General features: G+C 50.7%; 1 protein-coding gene across 2 annotated transcripts in view; it reads right to left on the reverse strand.

Annotated features, from left to right (window-relative positions):
* Positions 1-16379, reverse strand: part of LOC138807039 (sphingomyelin phosphodiesterase 3) — a 91599-nt gene that overhangs the window by 15981 nt on the left and 59239 nt on the right. For both annotated transcript variants that reach the window (XM_069992611.1, XM_069992612.1), the window contains exon 2: positions 13782-13848. The gene's annotated coding sequence lies outside the window, so the exon portion shown is untranslated. The remainder of the gene's footprint in view (positions 1-13781; positions 13849-16379) is intronic.

Raw genomic sequence — 16379 nt, forward strand, 5'->3', positions numbered from 1 at the left:
CCATTTATCTGTATGTTTTGGGGGTTTTGTTGTTGTTGGTCATGGGGCTTGAATTGTAGGCCTAGGCACTGTCCCTGAGCTCTGCAGCTCAAGGCTAGTGCTCTACCACTTGAGCCATAGCACCATTTCTGGTGGTTTAGTAGGGATAAGAATCTCACAGACTTTTCCTGCCCAGGCTGGCTTTGAACCATGATCCTCAGATCTCAGCCTCCTCAGTACTAAGATTACAGGTGTGAGTTACCTGTGCCCAGCCTATCTATGTTTTGTTTTCTTAAATGGCTTGATGACTGGATTGACCATCTTGACCTTGTAACCTAATTACTTAGAAATGACCTGGGTCAAGCCCGGTGTTGGTGGCTCACACCTATAATTCTAGCTACTCAGGAGACTGAGATCTAAGGATTGTAGTTCAAAGCCAGACCAGGTAGGAAAATCCGTGAAATTCTATGTCCAATCAACCACCAGTAAACCAGAAGTAGCACTGTGGCTCAATGGGCTAGAGTACTAACCTTGAGCAAAAAAAGCTCAGGGACAGTGCCCAGGCCCTGAGTTCAAGCCCAATAACCAACAACAACAAAAATGACCTAGGTCTTCCAGGGGCACAGCTTTGTGGGTACAGTGAGGACATGCAGGGGACCCCAGAGGATGCATTAGCTGAGACTGGAAGAAGTCTTTTAGGGCAGGCAATGACCATGGGTCAGAAAAGTTGCAAACACTGTCACTTGTCACTGAGGGCTGCCTAGATCAGGACTGCGAAAGGGGGCCAGAAGGTCCTGGGGCAGAAGGCAGTGTGGTTGGCGGGACCTGAGGCAGGGCAGCTCTACCGCTGTGCAACCATGCCTGCCCACAGCCTGGGTCAGGTGCTATGCTCTACCCTCAGCAGAACCGCAGCCAATGAGGACCCAGCATGGCCTAGGCATCATCAACTTCTACTTGCAAGGCCCTGCCAGTCCTTGAGATGGTTGGAAAAGCTCCTGGGGCCTGCATGGATCTGACCCAAACTTTATTCAACCTTTGCTTGTCCTGTCCTACAAGATGCAACCCAGGCAAGGCCTGCAGCAACTGAATACATCCACTCTGGGTTCCTGTCCCAGGCTCTTGGGAGACTCTGAGTTTTGGAGCTGGCCCAGGGCCCCACCCAGCAGAGGCTACTTGGTGCACTTGTTGTGCTGTGACACCAATAAAGACAAGAAGCTCAAGTTTACCTGGTCTCCAGGGACCCCCAGTGCTCCTTCAGAGTGAAACTTGTGGAGGCCTCACCTGGTTTTTTTTTTTTTTTGGTTGGTCGTGGGGCCTGAACTCTGGGCCTGGGCACTGTCGCTCAGCTCTTCAGCTCAAGGCGAGCGCTCTGCACTACTTCCAGCTTTTTCTGCTTATGTGGTGCTGAGGAATCCAAACCCAGGGCCTCATGATCGCAAGGCAAGCAGCTCTACCACGGAGCCACCTTCCCAGCCCCTCGCCTGGCATTTTTATGACCAGATCAGCTGGAAGTCCTTCCTAGCCTGCCTCTACACTGGCACCTGCGTGGGTCTGGGCCTGTGGGGCCATCATTCATCCTGGCCCCTCTCTTCCTTTCTGAATCCTTGGTCACTCAAGCCAGAGGCCTGGGTATTATCTGGACTGCTCTTTCTCAGTCCACATGTTCCCATCTGTTCCTTCTGCCCACTAAGAATCCCCCCTCCCAATGTGGGCCTAGGGTTTCACCTTGCTGCTCCATCACCAGCCCCCACTCTCTACAGTAGCTCAAGACTTCCACCTCCACAGACCTGTGGAGTTCTCACACTGGTATCTCCCAGCCCTCAGCCCCCTCTCCCTGCCTCACTCACTCTCGTTGAAGACTCAGTTTAGAGTTGGGCTTGGTAGTTTATAATCCCAGAAGGATTATAAATTTGAGTCCATGCTGGGCTACATAGGGAGAACTTGTCTCAACAAAATGGGATGGGGGTGAGGTGGAGATGTGGCTCAGTGACAGAGCCCCAGGCTGGCAGTCACAGGTGCTCCAGAGCTGGGATGAATGAGTGGAGGTTGATCGGAGCTGCCCCTGGTGAAAGAGGCAGCTGTTTGCCCAGCTCAGTACCATGGTAGAAGGGGTTGTCTATGCAGCGAGTTGGTGGCCCAAGCACCTTGTAGCCTCCATCCCCATCTAAAGATGACCCTGAAGCTGATGGCTGTATCTGGTTCTGATCATCATTGTGCACAAGGGTTTTCCTTTCCTCAGGGGCAATCCGTTGGAAGTGAGCACAGGAAGGTCTCCATTCAGAGCTGCAGGTGTGTCCACGCAAACCGCAGACCACAGCTGGCTCTGTGCCAGGTCTTTGGGAAATTCAGGAGCTGGACTGTCTCATCAGATGACCAGAGCTAAGAGAGGCCAGTTTCTGCAAGAACAATGGTGGATGGGATGGGGTCTCCCAAGGCTCCTCTGCAGGGTTTGGACCTTGCTGCCCTCAAGGTAGTGCTGGCTTGGTTTTACAAGGTGGCTAAACCCCTGTGCTTTGACTATGGGTGGGTGTGGTCTCATCAAAGGGTTTCTGTGCCTGGTGCTAGTGGCTCATGCCTGTTATCCCAGCTATTCAGGAGGCTGAGATCTGAGGATTGCAGTTCAAAGCCAGCTGGGCCACAAAAGTCCTGTGAGAGTCTTTATCTCCAATAAACTACTCAGAAAAAGCTGGAAGTAGCACTGTGGCTCAAGTGGTAGAGTCCTAGCTTTGAACAAAAGAAGCTCAGGGACAGCATTCAGGCCCTGAGTTCAAGCCCCTGGACCAGCACAAAACAAAAACAAAAAAAGGATGTGGGAGTGTTTCTATGAGAAACCTTCTGTCCAGTGCATCTTGGCCCAAGCTGCACTCTGCTATGAACTGAGACAGGGATTTGGGGGGGGGGGTAAGGAAAGAGAGACCCCTTCAGCTGGCCTGTTCTCCCTCATTCTAGCTGTGACCCCAGAAATGCTTCTGAGCAACTCCCCTCCTGGCAGTGGCGATGAGTGGTCAGAGGTGTTTTTGTTATCATTTAGTGTTTAGCTGGGATTTGAGGTGGCTGGCAGCCCCAGGAGCAAGTTACAGAAGTGCCACCACACTGATCCTCTAAATCAATGGAGCCCTGAGCCTCCTGGGCCTTTCTGCTTCCATGCCAGGCCCTTCATAGCTGGCCCTCCCCTGGTCCAAGCCCCCCTCACTAGGCTCTCCTGCAGTGCTGTAGATAGGAGCTGTCCCAGGTGCTGCCACTGTCCCTGCCCCACACGGGGTCCCTGCATCTACACATAGAAGCTGAGCCATAGGAAACACAGAAGGACTGCCACTGATGAATGGGTTTCTAAAGCTCTGTGGTTAATTATTTTGTCTCAGGGAAATGAAAGGAGGGTAAACAAACCACACACATTAATTAGTCTGATCTACACTTTCCCCATGAAGGAGGAGTGCTGCATTTACACATTAGAGGCTGGCAACTTCTAGAGAGTTCCCTTGTCCTCAAGAGGTATGGCCACAGTAGGATGTGGCTTTCCTGGGCTGGCCGGACACAGGCCGGGGCTCAGCTGCTCCAGGCCTCTCTATCTTGCTGGTGCTGCTTTGGCAGGCTGGACATTGTGGGTGTGGCCTGCCCAGGCTCTGCCTCTGGGCGAGGAATCCCTTCTCCTCCATGCCCTGTTTTCTCCCATGCTCTTGGGGGGGAGGGCAGCTTTGCCCAGCAGAGCCCACCACAGGGCACCTCTGATGGAGTCATCCAAACCCATGTGTTCTGAGCTTCTGCAGCTCAGCCTCTTAGACTAGATTGTCCTTTAAGGTTCCTTATGTGAATGAAGACCAATAGTCACCCCTGGGTTGATCCTCTTTGCAAATCCTGGTATGTGGTTTCCAGGGTTACCCAAAGCCACCCTCCAAACACCACGGTCTCTAGGGCTGGGCTAGATTCCTAGATGCCCTTATATCCTCAGAGATCCTGGTATACCCTGGGGTTTACTCCAGAGCCTTGGGTCCAAGATGTAACACCAAGAGGTGTTACACAGTGATCCAGGCAGTGCTCCAAGAAGCCAGGCTCTTATGTTCTAGAAACAGAGATCTGCCTTGCCTTCACCTGGGCTTTACGGCTCTGCCCTCAACGACTCAACTGCATGAGATCCTGGCACTTCTCATGAGGACTAGAGAGGACCATGGTGACCTTGCCAGCTCTACTTCCTTCCCTCCTCTTCACCCTTCCACTCTCTCCACAGGTTCACCCTCATATGCTTTTTCCTCTCTTCCAAGCCTGTGTTCTCTGCCCTGTTTGGAGGCTGATCTGAGCCCAGGCTCAAGATTCTAGGACTCTGACTCAGAATGCCTCCATGGGCCTCAGAGATGTCCCTACACTGTTTGGGCCAGAGCCATCGCCTTTGCTAACTTGTCTCTTTCTGCTGCAGTAGGAACTATACTGTGCCATATATCTAGGATAGATAGAGGGGCAGAGGGCCCTACAGTTCACAAGTTGACCTGGACAGGAGGGGTCATACCTAGAGATGTCTGGAAATCCAGACAATTGAAAGACCATTTGGGAGAGGAGAAAGTGGACCATGGCCGGACCCCAGAGGTACTCGCCATTTCTAGGTATCCAGGGACATTGACAGCAAGCAATCCCAATTCCAGTATGGCTGCTTCTACCAGCTCACCCGTCACCACTGAGACGCTTGCTAACGGAGACCTGCAGGCACCACAGCCTGGGAAAGGGGGGAAAGTGGCTTCTCAGAGGTCTCCTCTGAGTCGTGGTCTCTCACCTGAGATACTCTGCTCTATTCTCACCAGGAATGGTCCTCTCTGGGGAAGGTGAAGCTGAGCACTGGATTTGTTTTTCTTTTGGGGGGAGGGGCAACTACATGGGACTGCTGCCACTGGATGCCAAAGTATCACAGACCCTGGGACAGGAACTCGGCTCCAAGCTTGCTGGTGTACAGAGCCCGCCTGCAGAGCAGCTTCAAAGGGTCCAGAGGGATGCTGACTTTGATTCTGAATTTCTTCTGCAATGAGTAAGTAAGCCAGTTCTCTGTTAGGCAAGGCAAGCCCTGGCTGCTTTGTGAAGGCCTGCACCAGCTCTGGGCCAAGGTGGGGGGTGGGGGAGAGGAATGGGGAAGCTCTGAGCTTTGGGAAGCTTCTGATTAATTGAGGTCTGCAGTTGGCTCATTTGGGCATTAGGAGAGGACTTATCTTTCCTTTACTAACCCTTGGGCCTGCTGAGCACTCTCTTCCTAGACCCAAGTTGTCCTGGAGCAAAGGACCCTCCTCTCCAAGTTCTCTTTGTGTCCATGCTCATGTCTAAATAGGAGCTGGGCCAGGTCCCAGGTTTCCACAGGAAAGGCCTGTGGGTTGCTCCAATCCAATTACCCAAATGTGCCTGCATCCGCCAGCAGCACGGAGCTGGGGCCAGCACATTCTGCCTGATGCTACCTCGGGAGTTGGCATGGCAACCTGAGCTCTGAGCTGCTGAAACTTGGAGTCAGCTCGTCACTGGGAGGACAGAAAGATTGAAGAGAGACTAATGTGTTTCTGAGTGGGATGGAGCAGGCAAACCCAGGTGAAAACCACATCCCAGACGGAATTGAGGTCTGGGGCTAGGTGCTGGTGGCTCACACCTATAATCTTAGATACTCAAGAGGCTGAGATCTGAGGATCATGATTCAAAGCTAGCCTGGGAAGGAAAGTCCAAGAGACTCTTATCTCCAATTAACTACCAACAAAAAGCCAGAAGTGGAGCTATGACTCAAGTGGTAGAGTACTATCCTTGAACAGTAAAGCTCAAGGATAGTGCGCAGGCCCTGAGTTCATACTCCAAAACAGGCGCGTGCGCATGAGCATGCACACACACACACACACACAACACACACACACACACACACACACACAACACACACACACACACACAGAAGAATTGGGGGTCTGGGGTTGGGCATGAATATGTGGGCTATAGCAGTGATGCCCATGGACATAGGTGTGCCAGGTAACAACTGTCTATTCATCCTTCTAGATCCAAACACCTCCATATTGCCTACACCCTCCCTGTTCTATTTCTCTGGTTGAGGCAGACCATTGCCCTGATAATACTCAAAAGGGAGGGCAGGAAGCCAGGTCAGGCTGAACTGCACTCTAGTTCCCTCTGATCCCAAGCAGAACCAAACTCAGCTTTCCCGCAGGAAAGAAGCCTCTATTTCCTCTGAGTTGAAAGTATTGCACAGAGAGCCTGAGGCATCTGGAACCTTCCTTGAGAGAGAATCCAATTCAGAGGAAAAAAAGACATTAGGGCTTGAAGGAGAGAGACCAAGTCTTAGTGACATATTGAGCTCTGATCGCCTGGTGCCTGCAGCCACACAATCCATAGACTTTTTAATTAATGAGTCAGCAAATCCCTATCCTCTTTTTTTTTTTTTTTTTTTTGGCTATAGTCACTTTGACTTGGGTTTTTGTCACTTGCCACTAAAGAGATCGTGCTGTATTTATACTCATCAGGTATGTGATCTTTCTAAAATGCAGTTCTTCTCAGCTTTGCCTCCATCTGTGCTTCTCCTGATTGGCGGAGTAGAGACCCTTTTCTGAATCCAAGGGGACTCAAGTTCTCATGGGATCTGTGTGGCTCAGCACACCCGTTGGAGAGAGACAGCAACTTGAACAGACAGATGTCCATACAAACTCTGGGGCCAGGTCTTCCTGCTGGATATTGGACACCTTGCCTAAAGGATGCTTCTGAGCCCTTAGTTTTCTCCTGATTAAACATGGGTCATCCTCTGGGATGGTTAGAAAGGGCCACATATGCTCAGTGCTTAGTATAGAGACTAACTTGTCTCTGCCATGATCACCAGCATGATCTCCTTGCTGTAAAGGCCCTTAAGAGAGTTGGGGTCCAGCTAAGTGGTACAGTACATGTTTAGTATCTGCCAAGCCCTTGGTTTGATCCCCAACACGCGTGCACACACACACGCACGCACGCACGCGCGCGCACACACACACACACACACACATGCAGCTGGAGCCTTCAGAGTTTCCTTCATGTGGCCTAGCTAGCCTTACAAAGAGGTACCTACTCTTCCAGATGAAGGGCAAGGACCATGTAGGAGATGTCAGAACCTGTCTTCTGGCAGGATACCATCCAAGCTGTCTGTTGTGGGTTGCTTGTACAAGCTTCAGTCATAGGCCTCTGCAGAAGCCAGGTGCAGACAAAAGAGCCATAAAATTTTCAAAAAGAAACCTTGTGCAGGAGCTATGAATACATCATGTGGTTTCTGAGAGGAGGAAGAGGCTGCAAGCAGCTCTGGGATATTCTTTTCACCAGCCAGCTTCTGCATTTCTGTCAGAACTCAGAAAGCCTGCAGGAAGCTGACTTGTCTCTGATTGGACAGCAAGCCTGGTGTGGTGGAACAAATCAGTAACCCCAGCTATTTGGAAGGTACAGATAGAAGTATCTGAGTTTGAGGCTAGTCTGAGCAAAACCATCAACATCTGTTTCAGGAAAAAACAAAACAAAACAAAACAAAAAGGACTAAGCATAGCTCAAGTGGCAGAATACTTTCCTAGCAAGTATGAGGCCCCAGATTCAATCCCAAAACAATAGCAAAAATAAGGAAGGAAGGAAGGAAGGCAGGCAGGCAGGCAGAGAAAGAAGGAGGGAGGGAGGAAGCAAGGAAGAGAGTGAGTGAGGGAAGGAGAGAGGAAGGAGGGAGAGAGGGAGGGAGGAAAGGAGGTAAGGAAATCTCAAGCTGGAGCAGGAGCCAGGGATACCAAGACAATCTGATGTTTAAAATAGCAAAGCCCCTGGAGCTTTGCCTCTAGAGCAATGGGAAGCACAGAGGAGAGAGTAATCGGAGGCACAGAAGAAGACTGAGTTTGAAGATCTGACCTCCCTACCTTCCACTACTTACTAATTCAGCTTCATCTACTGGTGACCCACAAAGGGCACTGCTAGAAGGACAGGCACCAAAACTTGTGCCTGAACTGCCCCATGCTACAAAGACCCTGGTGTTACTCTCAAGAACTTGCCTGAAGCAGATCCAGCTCTCTAGAGCTGCTCAAGCAGAAGCCATGGGGCTCCTGCCAGTCTAGCCTGGGCCTTTTATCCTCAAGCACCCTGAGCCTGCCTGGGTACTGGGGTCTGAGTTTGAGCTGAGCCTCAGCAATAGCCACAAGCAGGGCATCCTGGAACTCCTCAGCAGGTTGCCTTATCTGCCTTTGGTAAATTCTCTGGTATCTGCTTATTGAGTGCCAAGGAAGACCCCTCAGCATGCCCCTTGCTGGCCCAAACCATCTCCACCCATAGGAGACCATTCTCAGGGATGGCAACCAGAGGCCTTTTGCTTCTCTCAGTCCTGCTGATGAGACTGTGTGTGCCTCAACAAAGTCTTTATCTCCCTGCCACAAAGGCTGAGTCAATGGCTTGTGAGGCAAACAAGGCTTGAACACACTTTGCTCTAGAAGGAATGACAACCTGCCTTCTGGAGGAGGAAGATTTTAAACCTAAGTGCACATGAATGCTAGCATTTCTGCAGACCCTGGGATCGGCTGTGTTTCCAGCACAGCATTTCCTCTTGGAATGGGTTGGCTGTCTGAGCGATGTGTGGGCATTTCCAGGCACCAGAGAACACAGATGAAGACAACAAACCTTCCTGAAACAGAACAGACTTGCTGAAATTCTTCCGAAGGCAATCATTTCACATTCAGCTTGAACTTTTCTATGCAAAGAATACTTAACAAATTGAGTTCTGGAGGAGAATTTATGCAGAGATCAAACAGTCAATGAGTGAGGGTGAGTAAATAAGAGCAGGTGTCCGCGTGTCACCAACGCTGGGGCAGCTGAGCCAGAGGGCTGGGCTTTCTGGGCTGAGGCCCAACTCTCACTTCCTGCTGAGGCCTGAGGCCCTTGTTCTGGACTCTTTGGGGGATTTCTGGTTAAAGGCTACTGAGAACCAACCAGGACTCTGCCCCTCAGAGAGAGGGTACCCAGCTCAGGCTGAAGAAAGGGCTGTATGTGTGAGGAGTTCTTCAAGCCACCCGTAAGGCTGTCCAGTGTATCTACTGTATATACTTGGGAAGGGGATTCAGGGAGTCAGCTGTAGTCAGCTATCCTGGGAGCTGGGACTTGGAGTCTGTTTGCTTAAACAGTAGATCAGTCATTTGTCCAAGTCCAAGACCCATGGGGAAGAGATTATGGGAGTTTTCTAAATTCTGCCTCCAAATCTGTCTTCCTCCAACACTACAGGTCCTATGGGGCTCTGGGTTCCAACCAACAGCTACCCCTTTGGGGGTGGCAACAGTATTGAATCCTACACTTCTGAAAGAGGAGACAGAACTCTGGGCTCTAGTTGTAACAGCTATGTGTACTCAGATGACTAGTGTAGTCAGTGATACATCTCCACTCAGGAGTGGCTACTTAAATACGTAACCTGCTTTGCCTGGGTAAAGTGGTGAGTAGAGATTTCCCTTTGTCTGCATCTCCCTCCAGGCCTGGTCCAGGACTCCGGCCTCATCCCTTCCCTTGGCCTCTGGAACAGCCACAGTGGGCACAGAGGATAGTCTAACTTCTTAGTCTGCTAATATCAGGAGTAAGACATTCCAGAGTTCTTTCCCAATGCCACATTGACCACAGAGCTTAAATGGTAATTGTTCCATCAGCTAGGGCTCAGGATGAGGAGGCATGGAGCAGGGCCCATCAGCCCACGAGAGCAAAAATAATACTATCTTTGATTTTGTGTGTGTGTATGTGTGTGCGTGCGTGCAAGCATGCGCATGTGCGTGCCAGTCCTGGGGCTTGAACTCAGGTCCTGGGCATTGAGCCTGAGCTTTTTTTGCTCATGTCTAGCTCTCTACTACTTGAGGCACAGCTCTACTTCTGGCTGTTTTTGGTTAATTGGAGATAAGAGTCTCACAGACTTTCTTGACCAGGCTGGCTACAAGCTGCAACCCTCAGATCTCAGCCTCCTGAGTAGCTGGGATTATAGGCAAGAGCCACCAGTGCTTGGCTACTACTTTGGATTTTAACCATAGCATCACCCAGCCCATCCTGGCCAGTGGAGGAAGGCTCTGGTTTGCTATGTTATAGTCCATTTATTTGATGCTCCAAACTGCCTTGATTGATGGCCTTTGATTTCCAAAAACATAGCCAGATCTACCTCTCGACCCCACTTCCTCCTCTTCATACTGGTAACAATTGTGATTCCCCCACCCTGAATCCAGGATAAGTGGAGATTCATGCCTCACTGCCTCAGTGTGGGGACTGAAAAAGGTTATTCTTGTTTTGTGCCTAAGTCCTCTGGGACTATGAGGTATTAGGGCTCCTGAGCCTTAATCTTTTAATTTTTAGTGGAAATTTTTTCTGCTCAGAAAGAGGCAGTTGCTTTGGTGATACAGGTAGAAAGTAAATCCACTGACACCAAGAAGCAAATCCATTGGCAACCTCTGTGAAGGGTCAGTGGGAAGGGATGGTCTGGCGACCAAGCAGGACCTGCAGGTGTCAGGCAGGAGGCAGCGATGTTGAGAGTCCTTCAAGCCTAGAGTCTGAGCCAAGAAGCTGGGGGTATGGTCAGACACCCCCACGTCATGCTGGTGGACAGGGGCAGGGCCTGCAACAGCAGCTGTTAAAACAGGGATTCAAGAGTACCAGCATATCAGACATGACTGCTTGTGGCATTTTACCTGCAAGTGCCTGAAAATTTGCAGCAACAGAGACACCTTGCCTCCTTAGTGTGTGAACTCAGGGTGCTGGTTCGCCCCGAAGGTACGTGGATAGGAAGGTGTTAGGTGGAGAACCAGGAAGAGGCAGCGACAATAGAGGGACAGACAGGAAACTGAGAGTGGACGCAAGGGGGATGTAGCCACTCAGAAAGGACCATGGTGCCAGGACCCCTCCGTTGATGACCACTGCAACCTCCAGATCTCTGCCTGGAGGCCAGGAAGAGACATGGGGGCAGGGGGAAGAGTGTGGAACATGGGCCTAGAAGCAGATCTCTAGTGGCTCACGGGTACAACATCCCTTCAGCAGTGCAGGTCAGCCTCCATAATCCTGACCACATTGCTCCCCGTTGTGCCCAGGGTTCCTGCAGGCCTCAGGAGGGTCCTTGGCTGGCCTTACATAGGCCATTTTTGTCTTGACAGCTGGTTGTTTCTGTACCTGTATTGTCCAGGTTTACAGACTGCACACCAGAAAGGTGCCCAGCTCCTATCACACAGATCTGACCCTTGCAGAGATCTATTAAGGTGGAGACAGGAGGCTGAACCTATGTCAACAAATCCATTCCTCTAAGCAAGAGGCACAGGGGCTTGTGGGTTGTCTCTGCAGCACCAGGGACCTTGTGCAAAGGGCACTCTGGGAGCTCATGGGAGGTGCTCATCCACTCCAACTCAATTCTTCCTAAGGAATGAGAGTTCTGGTTTTTTGTTTTTCTTTTTTCCGGCAGTATTAGAGTTTGAACTCAGGACCCTGTGCTGGCTAGACAGGTACTCTACCACTTGGGCCACACTTCCAGAGAGGGGTCTATTGTCTAACTCTGAGGCCAGATGAGGAATGAGGCTTGTACCCCACTTCACATCCTATAGGCCCTCAGTATATATATGTATTTTTTCTATTGCCTGTCTGTGTGGCTAGTGGACAGGTAATGGGAAGCCTGCCACCTGCCTGACAAATGACAGCCCTGCCCCCTGCTGACCAGGAGCACCATAATAGCTTCAGCGAGCCATCTCCTCTCAGGCCACCTGTGGCCTTCTTTCATTCCTTTTTCTTTTCCTGCAGAGGTGGGGCCCCAGCCAAGAAGCAGTCCACAACAAGGACACAATGAGCATCAGAAAGGCAGAAATATTGGATCCAATTGTGACCTCAAGCAGATGCCACAGAACAACACCTCCAAGGATATGCTCTTATCTCTGAGAGTGCATCCAACTGCACAACCACACTGCAAGGGTAGAGTTGGCCCCACTGTACAGATGAGTCAGCTGAGACTCAGAAGTAAATGACAGTTCCTGAGAGGTACAAGCTGGATCACTTCAATACAATTTCCCTTCTCTCTCTCTACCTTTCCCAACAAAGCTGACTATAAATGATATGTTAATGCATGTTAAAACATGTAAATGAGCACCAAGCCTCCATCCTTTCCAGGAGGAGTTCTTAAGAAGAATGACAGTTCCTGCATTATCTGCCTTGTCCTTGTTCCTCAAGTTCCACAAGACAAAACTCCTGCTTGACTTCCATCCTAAAGGTTACGCTTGTAACCTACAGTGGTCTTAGTGACAACCTTAATATCTTCCTCCTTTCCTGCAGGTTGCTGGCTTCATCCATCTCTTTTTCTTTCCTTCCTTCCTTCCTTTCTTTTTTTTTTTTGGTCCAGATGTGGGCCTGAACTCTGGGCCTGGGCGCTGTCCCTCAGCTCTTCAGCTCAAGGCTAGTGCGCTACCACTTGAGCCACAGCGCCACTTCCGGCTTTTTTCTTTTTGCTTATGTGGTGCTGAGGAATCGAACCCAGGGCCTTAGGCATGCAAGGCAAGCACTCTAACACTGAGCCACCTTCCCAGCCTCCTCTTTCTTTCTTTCTTTCTTTCTTTCTTTCCTTTCTTTCTTTCCTTCCTTCCTTCCTTCCTTCCTCCCTCCCTCCCTCCCTCCCTTTCTTTCTTTCTTTTCTCTCTCTCTCTCTCCCCCCCTCTCCTGCTTGCTCACTCGCTTTTGTCCCTGGGCTTCTTTTGCTGAAGACTAGCACTCTACCACTTGAGCCACAGTGCCAATTCCGGCTTTATCTGATTGGAGATAAGAGTCTCCTGGAAGTTTTTGTTGTCTTTGAACTGTGATCCTCAGATCTCAGCCTCCTGAGTAGCTAGGATTAAAGGTGTGACCACCGGCAGCCAGCCTAGTTCCTCTTTTGTTCCCCTATAGTTATCACTACCTCGGCCCCCTAAATCTCTCTTCCTTCCTAGCCTGGGGGCACTCCTGGCAGCTCTGAGGACATTATTTTTGTTAATATTGGGAAGTGGGGGGTTCTTCTAATGATCTTGCTGTTTGACTCCTGGTCTGAGGTGCCTGATTCTCAGGAGGTCATGATGTTCTTAGTTTCTGCTTTTATTCCCGAGATTTCCTAGTAGTTTGTTATTTCTCTGGGATGAATTTAAGAGAACTGGTCTGGGCTGGGAAGTTGGCTCAGTGGTAGAGTGCTTGCCTTGCATGCATGAGGACTGGGTTCGATTCCTCAGCACCACATAAGCAGAAAAAAGCTGGAAGTGGCACTGTGGCTCAAGTGGTAGGGTGCTAGCCTTAAGCTGAAGAGCTGAGGGACAGTGCCCAGGCCCAGAGTTCAGTCCCAACAACCTATGAGGGGGGGGGGGGGCAAGAGAGACTGGTCAACTTTAAAGCTTCTGATCCAGATTGATTTCTACCAAGGTTGTGTCAATTTACCTACAGATTGTTTGATAATGGCTATTTCATAATAACCAGCTCTTGGTTTTAGCATTTAAAAACTTTGTTTTTATTGTTTGGTGAGCAGTGATACTGGTTTCATTTTCCTAGATAATTTACTAGTATCCTTCCACTCGTCCTTTTCCTGGGAACTGAAGGAGTTTGTATTTTCTTCACAGACATAGGAGACAAGACAGACCTCCTTTAGGCTGGCATTGTACCCCACAAGAGGACAGGCCTGCCTAGACCATTAACCGGGGAGCTAATAGTTTCCAACTTAAAACTGGGCAGCAGAACTGTTCTTAAGCAATTTCACATAGCACTTCATTACACTAAAAACATTAACCCTCTAGCAGGCCAGGAGAGGCCTAGCCTGCCACCCCTTTCAAAAGCCTCAGTCTTACCTGAGGAGGGGGCCACCTGGATCTTGACTTTTCTTCTGAACAGAGGGGATGTCACTGCAGTCAAGACCTAGAAAGAGAAGAGCAATTTACCGAGGTGACCGGAACAAACTCCGGAACTCTACCAACAGCCAAGGAGCAGCCCAGAACAGGTGTGCCAGGTACAAAGACCAGAGAAGCTCCACCTGCGCCGGAGGCGTTGCCACACCCTTCCCTGTCGCCAGGGCCTGGGTGTGGGTCTGGCTGACCACTCCGGCAAAGGGCTGCCCCGGAGGGGACGATGGGGAGGGGTTTCTGTGAGGCACGGGGAGGAAGTTTGAACGCAGTGCGGGACTCCGAGGGAGGGGAGAGGGAAGAACCCTCCACTTGGACGGCAGCACCCGGGCCCGCCTGGGGCACGCTGGGGGGCGGGGCCCAGGAAAAAGGCGAATACGATCAATGCCGCCACCGCAGCCCTGGGGTCCATCTGCTGGCGGAAGCCCGGACCGTCAGGGTGCTCCCCGGGGGCGCTGGGTGTAATCTCTACCTCCCACCGACAGCGTGCTGGGGAGTGGCGGAGGAGGGGCTGAATCCAGGCCCTGGACCTAGTGGTCACCTGGGTGAGTTGCAGGGGAGAAAAAAGCAGCGTCTGGCAGCAGATCTGGCAAAGGGCAGGACCGGCGAGGACGTTTCCGTGACCCCAGCGGGGTCTTAGGAGGTGAGTGTTGGTGAGCGGAAGCCTTTGGACAAGATTGCACAGGTTCTCTCATCCTGTGGCGGCCCCCGGCCTAGGATTCTGGACCTGATACCCCAAGGCCCCGCCCCAGGCCCTCCTGATCCACCCTGGTCCTCAGGTGCTGTTCCTCCCATCACGCACCCCGGCCTCCCAGGCTGTCTGGACTCTTTAGCCCCGCCCCGGCCCAGCTGGCATCCCGGGTTCCTGGCCCTGCCCTCTGGTCTGAGTCTTGCAGGGGAAGTTCAGGGCCTAGCCAGCCGGGCTAGTGAAGCTCTCTGTACCCTCCACTTTCTTAAGGAGGTACCCAGAGTCCTCATTTTTTAAATTTTAGTATTGTTTTGTTACTGGAGACAGAGCCTAGAGCCTTGGTTAGTTGGTATACAAATATGAAAAAGTAGCTCATAAACTGGGCGGCGGTAGCTCATGTCTGTAATCCTAGCTACTCAGGAGGCTGAGATCTGAGGATCCTGGTTCAAAGCCAGCTGAAGCAGGAAAGTCCATGAGATTCTTATCTCCAGTTAACTACTATGTGTACACACACACACTCATAGTAGCTCATAAAGGAAGGTTATGTCATCAGTCCCCTCCCCCCGCTTTTTTTTTTACAAAACATATGTAGCCCAGGCTGGCTTTGAACTCTCCATCCTCCTGCCATAGCCTCCTCACTGCTGGGATATAGGTATGGCTAATTGCCTGGTTCCGAAGCTCTCTCAGCCCCATAGCCAAAGTAGAGCTACCACTCTCCACAGGATTTCTTTGGACCGTGTCCTATCTTTTATGTACAATTTGCTTGCCAGTCACCCAAACTAAATGTTTCAGAATAATTTGAAATCTGAGTCCCCAATCCACTTGCTGTCCTGCAGCCAAGGATATTGTAGGGGCTGGCATGAATGGCTCCTCTGATGGCAAAGTCAGTGTGTGGGCTCCACAGAGGCCTGGTTCTCCTCCAGCCACCCATGTAGCTGCTGAGCCTCCAGTACCTGCTGCCCTGGAACACTGGGGCAAGTGCAGGACCATGGGTGTAGCTAGCACTACATGCATCTCAGAACCTGATGCTCTCAGATCAAGGTGGGAAGAAGGAAGTCAGAGCCCACAAGGGGACTTAGGTTCCCTTTGGGGTCCTAGTTCCCACATGGACACCCTGACTTTTTCCCTTTAAGCTAAGTACTCGGGAACCCCTTCCCCCACCCCATAGCCAGGAGAGTCTGCAAGCTATCCTGACTTCCAGGAGATACCCTGACTCCTGTCCCTGGGATGTATTTCTCCTCACCCTTGGTTAGGTGGATGACCCTAGTCCACAGGCTAGCAAGCTTTTGGAAGTGGACATAAGCTGGGTGTTGGGGGTTTACACCTCTAGTCCTAGCTACTTAGGAGGTTGAGACCTGAAGGATCTTTGTTCAAAGCCAGCCTAGGCAGAAAAGTATGAGAGAGTCTATCTCCAATTAACCAGCAAGTCCAACTGCAGGGATGGATCAACTGGTAGACTATGAGCAACGAAGCCAAGTGACCTGGAATTCCTGAGTTCAAGCCCTAATAAAAGCAAAGAGGAGGAAAAAAAGACAAGTGGGTCAAATGCTAGAATGCCTACCTTGTAATTACTAAGCCCTGAATCTGAAATCCAAGACCACACACACACACACACACACACACACACACACAAGAGAAAAAAGAAAAAAAGAAGGAAGGAAGAAAAGCTGGAAAGAAAGAAAAGAGAGAAAAATAAGGCTGGACTGTAGGATCTGGGCAAGTCTCAGCCTGCAATGTCGTTTCCCCACACTGGGAAGAGCTCACTCTCACTAGGATTTCAGAAGGTTGTCAAGCAGTCTTTGGCCCCTGACAGTCTCTAAATGAACAATTTCCAAGCTTCCTACTCTCTGCCAAACTTA

Source organism: Dipodomys merriami, unplaced genomic scaffold (assembly GCF_024711535.1).
Source record: "Dipodomys merriami isolate MVZ:Mamm:240054 unplaced genomic scaffold, mDipMer1.0.p SCAF_41, whole genome shotgun sequence".
NCBI classification, from domain to species: domain Eukaryota; kingdom Metazoa; phylum Chordata; class Mammalia; order Rodentia; family Heteromyidae; genus Dipodomys; species Dipodomys merriami.